The following is a 7,885-nucleotide window of genomic DNA, read 5'->3' as shown; positions in this document are numbered from 1 at the left end:
GCGCCAATGTCGAACAAGCCCATTAAGGTAACGTTTTACAATTAATGTGATAGTTCACTTCACATTTAGTTTGTCAAAAAGGTGCCTTCAGAAAGTATTCACACCCCTTGACTTTTCCCAAATTTTGTTGTGTTACAGCCTGAATTTAAAATGTATTCAATTGAGATTTTGTGTCACTGGCATACACACAATACCCAATAATGTCCACGTGGAATTATGTTTTTAGAAATTTCTACAAATTAATACAATTTAAAAGCTGAAATGTCTTGAGTTAATAAGTATTCAACATCTTTGTTATGGCAAGCCTAAATAATTTCAGGAGTAAAAATGTGCTTAACAAGTCACATAATAACTTGGATGGACTTACTCTGTGTGTAATAATATTGTTTAACATGATTTTTAAGACACTGCATCTCAGTGCTAGAGGTGTCACTACAGACACTGGTGTAGGCCATCATTGTAAATAAGAATTTGTTCTTAACTGACTTGCCTAGTTAAATAAAACATACAATTATCTGTTAGGTCCCTCAGTCAAGCATTGAATTTTAAACACAGATTCAACCACAAAGACCAGGGAAGTTTTCCTATGCCTCGCAAAGAAGGGCACCTGGCCACTCTTCATCTATCAGCGAAGATCTGTGGACCGACCAAGGTCCACTGTCAGCCAGGAGCCTGTGTCCATGACATCAAGTCCCTCCTGCCCACGGTTCTGGCCAACTACTCCAATGTTGACACCCTCGTCACTCACGTAGGTTTTTAACGACCTTTGTTTTAAGCGATCTGAGGAACTGAGTGAGGACTACAAAATGTTTAAACACCCTCGCTAGAACAGGGAATAGATTAATTATCTCTGGCCCCCTCCCGTGCTACTAAAGGGTTTCGGAACGTTTCAGTTTACTCTTTGCCCTGAATGAGTACATGAAGAAACTTTGCAATGACAGGAATATCTCTTTTTTTCCAGTAACATCGCAAACTGTTTTGGTAATGTTCCAGTTCTCCCTGTCAGAATAAGCAACAGAGGACTTGGAAATCATATCAACTCCTGCAGAAAAGGCACTATGGTTATTGTGAGTAACCTAATTGATGTTCCTTTAACTCCACCTTCTAATGAGTTTATTCAAACTGTTATCTCCTACCATTCTGATAAAACGTGGTTGTAATGTTAATAATTTGGTTTTTATTTCATTGGTCACCTCGGGGCAGATGGCATTGAATATGGCGCTTTTAATTGTTAGAGCAATCACAAGTAAAACCTTTCTTGTGAATGACCTAATTACTGAGCGTAAAGTTGATTGCATGTTACTCACTGAAACATGGCTGTCATCAGACTGTAGTGCTGCTCTTATTGAAGTCTCCCCCCGGACGACAGCTTTTCATGCTCTATCAGAAAAGGGAAAAGTGGAGGGGGGACAGACTCTATTTTCAGTAATGCTCTCAGCTGTAAGGACTTTTCGTTTTGCGACTTTGGTTTTTTTGAGCATCATGCTATACTGTTTAAATGTCAGCCACCAGTGCTGGCCATAAGACTCAATAGGCCACCAAAGCACTGCCCCACTTTCTTTACTGATTTATCTGAACTATTGTCTCTTGGTCTTGAGAACTATGATAAAATCATAGTGTTGGGCGATTTTAATATTCATGTTGACAAAGAGAGGCCATTCAATTTATTCATCTTTTAAGCTCTATGGACTTTATCCAACATGTTACTGGGCCCACCCATAACCGCGGCCATTGTCTGGACCTGGTTATTACTAAGGGGCTTTCTATTGACATATCCTGCATTGCTTTATCTGATCACCACTTTCTATTTCTTGCTACCTTGTTGCCCATAGCACAGGTTAATACTGAACGCATTATTAAGAAATGCTATCTTAACTTGCTGCAGTGTATGAACAATACTCCACCACCTATTCTGCCTTCCTCTTGTTATTATTTTGTTTATAACTTTAATAGCAAATTAAGGGCAACCATTGACTCCATAGCTCCAGTGGCATCAATGAAAGAGGAAACCAATCATTTAAAGAGAAATTGCAGAAAGGCAGAGCGGAAGTGGAGAAACTCAAAGTGGCAGGTCCATTATGATATTCTGAGAGAACAACTTGGTATATATAACAAGGCAATTAGAAATGCCAACCGGGGGCATTTTTCGAACTTCATCACTATTAATCAGAATAATTTGAGTGCACTCTTCTTGACCAATGATGGCCTGATGAATCCTACCCCCGCAAACCTATTTGAACTTTCCTCCACATCTAAATGTAATGAGTTTGCAGCGTATTTCAGAGATAAGATTAGGTAACATTAGGCTGGGTATCAGTCAAGCAAGACCTGATTAGAAGTTTGATGATATGTGCCCTAGCCTACCACGCAAAGGCACTATGGATTTATTTTCCCTGGTTGACACAGACATGCTCAGGAAAGTGATATCACAACTTAAGTCTTCTACCTACCTTCTCGATCCTATCCCCGCCATCTTCTTCACAACCGTTTTCAATTGCATATCTAAAGAAGTGCAAGCTATAGTTAATCACTCTCTGTTCATAGGCACTTTCCCCACTGCACTAAAAACTGCTATGGTGAAACCCTTTCTGAAGAAAAGTAATCTATTATTCAGCTCTTAGCAATTTTTGGGCAAATCTCCATCTTTCCATTCTGGAGAGGTGGGTTGGCTTCTCCGGTCCAGTTCTAAATTGTTTTAGGACCTATTTAACCAGTCAAGTGTTTTTTGTAACATAACTCAGAGAAAATACATATCACATGTGCGTTCCACATGGTTCAATTTTGGGTCCGGTACTGTTCAGTTTATATATCTTACCCCTTGGCAGCATTATCAGAACGCACAGTATTGATTTCCACTGCTACGCAGACGATACACAACTTTGCATTTGTGTGTCACCAAAGGATTTTAGCTCCAAGGATAAATTATTAGACTGTATTAGTGATTTAAATACTTGGATGACTCACAACTTCCTCCAGCTAAATCATCATAAGATCAAGGTACTTATTGTTGGAGCCAAAGCACAAAGAGAGAGTCTAGCCGCACATTTTAATTCATGGGCAATAAAGAGAAAACATCAGGTAAAAAACCTAGGTGTTATTTTAGATTCTGAACTAAATTTCTAATCACACATTTGGAATGTGACCAAAATTCATTTTTACCATCTGAGGAGCATTGCCAAGTTGCATCCATTTCTCTCTGATATAGAGATTCATCCATGCTTTTATTACAAGCAGACTTGACTACTGTAATGCTCTCCTGTCTGGTCTACCCAAAAAAGCCATTGGTCAACTGCAAAACATACAGAATGCTGCAGCATGGGTACTGACAAAGACCAGACGGCGAGAACACATTACACCGGTTTTAAGGTCTCTGCACTGGCTGCCTGTGAGTTTTAGAATACATTTTAAGATTCTTCCATTGGTTTTTAAATCAATCCACGGTTGTGCACCCCAATACATGTCAGACATACTTTTAAGTTATTTACCCAGTAGGTCGCTCAGGTCCTCTGGCACTGGCCTTTCAACTATCCCAAATCCTAGGACTAAGACACATGGAGAGACAGCCTTTAGTTATTATGCCCCCAGCCTCTGGAATAGCCTGCCAGAGAACCTGAGGAGGGCAAAACTGTGGACATATTTAAAAAATATATTTTTAACTTTGCTTTTCCTTAGGGTTGTTCAGTTGGGTGTCATTATTTTTTCCCTGTAAAGCACTTTGTGTTTCATTCCATGTCTGAAATGTGCTGTATAAATAAAGCTTGATTTGATTTGACATATTGGTAGATGGGTAAAAATGTTAAAAAAGCAGACATTGAATATCCCTTTGAGCATGGTGAAGTTATTAATTACACTTTAGATGCTGTATCAATACACCCAGTCACTGCAAATATACAGGCCTCCTTTCTAACTCAGTTGCCAGAGAGGAAAGAAATCTCTCAGGGATCTAACCATGAGGCTAATGGTGACATTAAAATAGTTACAGAGTTTAATGGCTGTGATAGGAGAAATCTGAGAATGGATCAATAACATTGTAGTTACTCTACACTACTAACCTAAATGACAGAGTGAAAAGATGGAAGCCATTACAGAATAAAAATATTCCAAAACATGCATCCTGTTTGCAATAAGGCAAAAAAGTACAACTGCAAAAAATGTGGCAAATACATTAACTTTGTCTTGAATACAAAGCGTTATGTTTGGGCAAATCCAACACAACACATCACTTTCTATTATCTTCATATTTTCAAGCATGGTTTTATGGGTATGCTTGTCATCGGCAAGGACTAGGGAGTTTTTTAGGATAAAAAGAAACGGAATAGAGCTAAGCACAAGCAAAATCCTATAGGAAAATCTGGTTCAGTCTGCTTTCCAACAGACACTGGGAGACAAATTCACCTTTCAGCAGGACAATAACCTAAAACACAAGGCCAAATATACGCTGGAGTTGCTTACCAAGATGACATTGAATGTTCCTAAGTGGCCTAATTACAGTTTTGACTTAAAATCGTCTTGAAAATCTATGGCAAGACTTGAAAATGGCTGTCTAACAATGATCAACAACCAACTTGACAGAGCTTGAAGAATTTTTAAAAGAATAATGGGAAAATACTGTACAATCCAGGTATGTAAAGCTATTAGACACTTACCCAGAAAGACTCACAGCTGTAATCACTGCCAAAGGTGACTCAAGGTTGTGAATACTTACGTAAATTAGATATTTCTGTACTTAAGATTCAACACATTTGCAAGAATTTCTAAAAACATGCTTTCACTTTGTCATTATGGGGTATTGTGTGTAGATGGGTGAGGATTTAAAAAAATATTTAATCAATTTTGAATTCAGGCTGTAATTGACAACAGACTTTCAGCACGCTTATAGGAAAGGACACTCAAACAAGCACTGCACTTACACAGATGACTGATGATTGGCTGAGAGAAATTGATGATAAAATGATTGTGGGGGCTGTCTTGTTAGACTTCAGTTCAGCTTTTGAGTCTGCTGCTGGAAAAGTGTATGTGTTATGGCTTTACACCCCCTGCTATAATGTGGATAAAGAGTTAGTTACTTGTCTAACAGAACACAGAGGGTGTTCTTTAATGGAAGCCTCTCAAGCGTAATCCAGGTAGAATCAGGAATTCTAGCTGTTTTGGCCCCTGCCATTTTTCAATCTTTACTAACGACATGCCACTGGCTTTAAGTAAGGCCAATGTGTCTATGTATGCGGATGACTCAACACTATACACGTCAGCTACTACAGCGACTGAAATGACTGCAACACTTAACAAAGAGCTGCAGTTAGTTTCGAAATAGGTAGCAAGGAATAAGCTAGTCCTAAATATTTCTAAAACTAAAAGCATTGTATTTGGGACAAATCATTCACTAAACCCTAAACCTCAACTGCGTCTTGTAAAAATAATGTGGAAATGTATCAAGTTGAGGTGACTAAACTGCTTGGAGTAACCATGGAGTGTAAACTGTCACGGTCAAACATATTGATACAACAGTAGCTAAGATGGGGAGAAGTCTGTCCATAATAAAGCACTGCTCTGCCTTCTTAACAACACTATCAACAAGGCAAGTACTCCACGCCCTAGTTTTGTCGCAACTAGACTACTGTTCAGTAGTGTGGCCAGGTGCCACAAAGAGGGACTTGGGAAAATGACAGTTGGCTCAGAACAGGGCAGCACGGCTGGCCCTTAAAAGTACAGCAGCTAATGGGGATCCCTAATAAATACAAATACAACAAAATGTGGAATAAGTCAAGGGCTATGAATAGTTTCTGAAGGCTCTGTATGTTGTGCCCATATGAATGGTATTAATCATTGAATAGTCTAGACTTGCGTTCTGGTGGAGTGACAGCAGCTACTTTCAAATGAAATAAAACAGAGAACATTTTTGCAAAATATGGTGTTCTGTTTCTAAGAAAAATGACTGAACATAAATGTACAACTAAATGTTACTCTCGTAAGTGCTTCCTGGATCTGAGGGCAGTTATGGTAACTAACATCTATAGTATTTTCATAGACCTAGATAGATAATTCATGGACCTAAATATCTATATTCACTATCTGGAATGGACCTAGATTGAATGGAAAGGAATAATGATAAGAAACAAGTGCAAGCCTATTCTATCCCTATTTGTTAATAACATCAACACAGAATAGAGTACAGGATTCATTCCACGCGATCCTGTTACAGTGTGCCAGTGATGGTGAATGTTAAGTCTGGCTTCGTCTCCATCAATAATACATAGTTGAAAGAACAATGTATAAACACTGCACATTTAGTCATCCTTCAATCAAACAAATGCAATAAGCAATAGGCCTATAGGGCTATTTAATTCACAGGAAGGGTTGAACAGGATATCAAGCACAGGTCATTATCATTTTTGTTTGTACTTTTTACCCCTTTTTCTCCACAATTTCGTGATATCCAAATGGTAGTTACAGTCTTGTCGCATCTCTGCAACTCCCGTACCGACTACGGAGAGGCGAAGGTCGAGAGTCATGCGTCCTCCGAAACACGACCCTGCCAAGCCACACTGATACTTGACACACTGCTCGCCGAAAACCAGCAACACCAATGTGTCGGAGGAAACACCGTACAACTGGCACCCGTGTCAGCGAAAAAGCACAGGTTATGAAGGATAGTGAAATGACATACAAAATAAATAACATTGTTCCATAAGCCACTGTTAAATATGTCCATGGAAAATGAAGAGGCGGGCTTTACACCACATCGTTTTTAGTGCGACTCTGCGAGAGGCTTGGAGATGACGTCTGACACAGTACCAGTGTCCGTCCGGCTCCTGATGACTTCCCTCTCCCTGTTGGTCCAAACCGCTCTGTAGAATGGGGTGATGCCATATTCCTCACTACTTGGTTTCCTGGGACCAGTCCCTTTTCTTGATGAGCCGATCTTTGTTTCACCGCCTCTTTCCTTGTATGGTTTTCCATATTTTCCCTGCCATCATCCTCGATGTTGGCGCATTTGGAGAGATGCGGGTAGAAACTACCCCAGTCTCTGTTGTTTTCTGATGATGGCTCTGATAGAGAGGCGTGAGGAAGAGTGAGTTCTCTCACCAAGTCTTCATGGTGACCCATGCCCCAGAGTGCGCTTTCACACAACATCCCTGTGTAGAACAAGACCGTAAATATAGTATGAGTTTATACTGTATATTCCGCTGTTGTTGAAGTGTTACTCGTATTACAACTGAAAAGCCTACATGCTCTAAACTGTATTTTCGCTGTGTTTTAGTATCTCTACCTTATCAGTTACACCATTGTCATTTCATTGCCCTCCATGTGAAATGACTCACGCTGATTACAAAACCCACATAACACAAAAAGCGTTGAGAATGGCTGTGATTGGTTGTCGATCGTAAAAACTCTGTATTTAAATAAATAAACGTTCAAGGTCTTACGTGCTCCTCCTTTGGCAATGCTGCACTTGATTCAGCTGTAGGCTATTGATTCTTCTCTTCCTGAAGTTACACCAGAGATGGTCTGGGAATGATTTCTCTACTGTCTGGTTACACACCGCATATAAGCACTTTACTGTTGGAGGGGTTTTCTTTTGGAAAAGTACATTGAATTAAAGATTAACAGAAACTACTGCCAATTGTTATGACCATTGTAAAATAAAAATTGCTGTGACGTAATGTCAGAGGCAATTTTAAGTTAGTTAAAAAAAAGTAGTTCACGTGATAGTTCACGCCAAATCAATGTTTGTTTGATTCCAAATCGTCTTGACATTTGACCCTCCTTGAGGGGTCTGGAAATTTCCGACAAACTGAACATGAACATGAACATGAACGGGTCTGGAAATTTCCGACAAACTGAACATGATCCTGAGCAAATCCACCTTTTACAGCAATGATCAAAG

The 7,885-nt window shown here is 39.5% G+C and overlaps 1 long non-coding RNA gene across 1 annotated transcript; it reads right to left on the bottom strand.

Annotated features, from left to right (window-relative positions):
* Positions 1 to 3,971: 3,971 nt before the first annotated feature.
* LOC123728172 (uncharacterized) lies at positions 3,972 to 7,604 on the bottom strand. The gene is made up of 2 exons (XR_006760019.2): positions 7,425 to 7,604; positions 3,972 to 7,133 (listed from the first exon to the last, which is right to left on the bottom strand). It is a non-coding gene; the product is annotated as an uncharacterized LOC123728172 (long non-coding RNA).
* Positions 7,605 to 7,885: the final 281 nt, after the last annotated feature.

This window comes from Salmo salar, chromosome 17 (genome assembly GCF_965601325.2).
Source record: "Salmo salar chromosome 17, fSalSal1, whole genome shotgun sequence".
Lineage (NCBI taxonomy): Eukaryota > Metazoa > Chordata > Actinopteri > Salmoniformes > Salmonidae > Salmo > Salmo salar.
The sequence above is the reverse complement of the archived record's forward strand: the minus strand, read 5'-3'. Positions and strand labels throughout refer to the sequence as shown.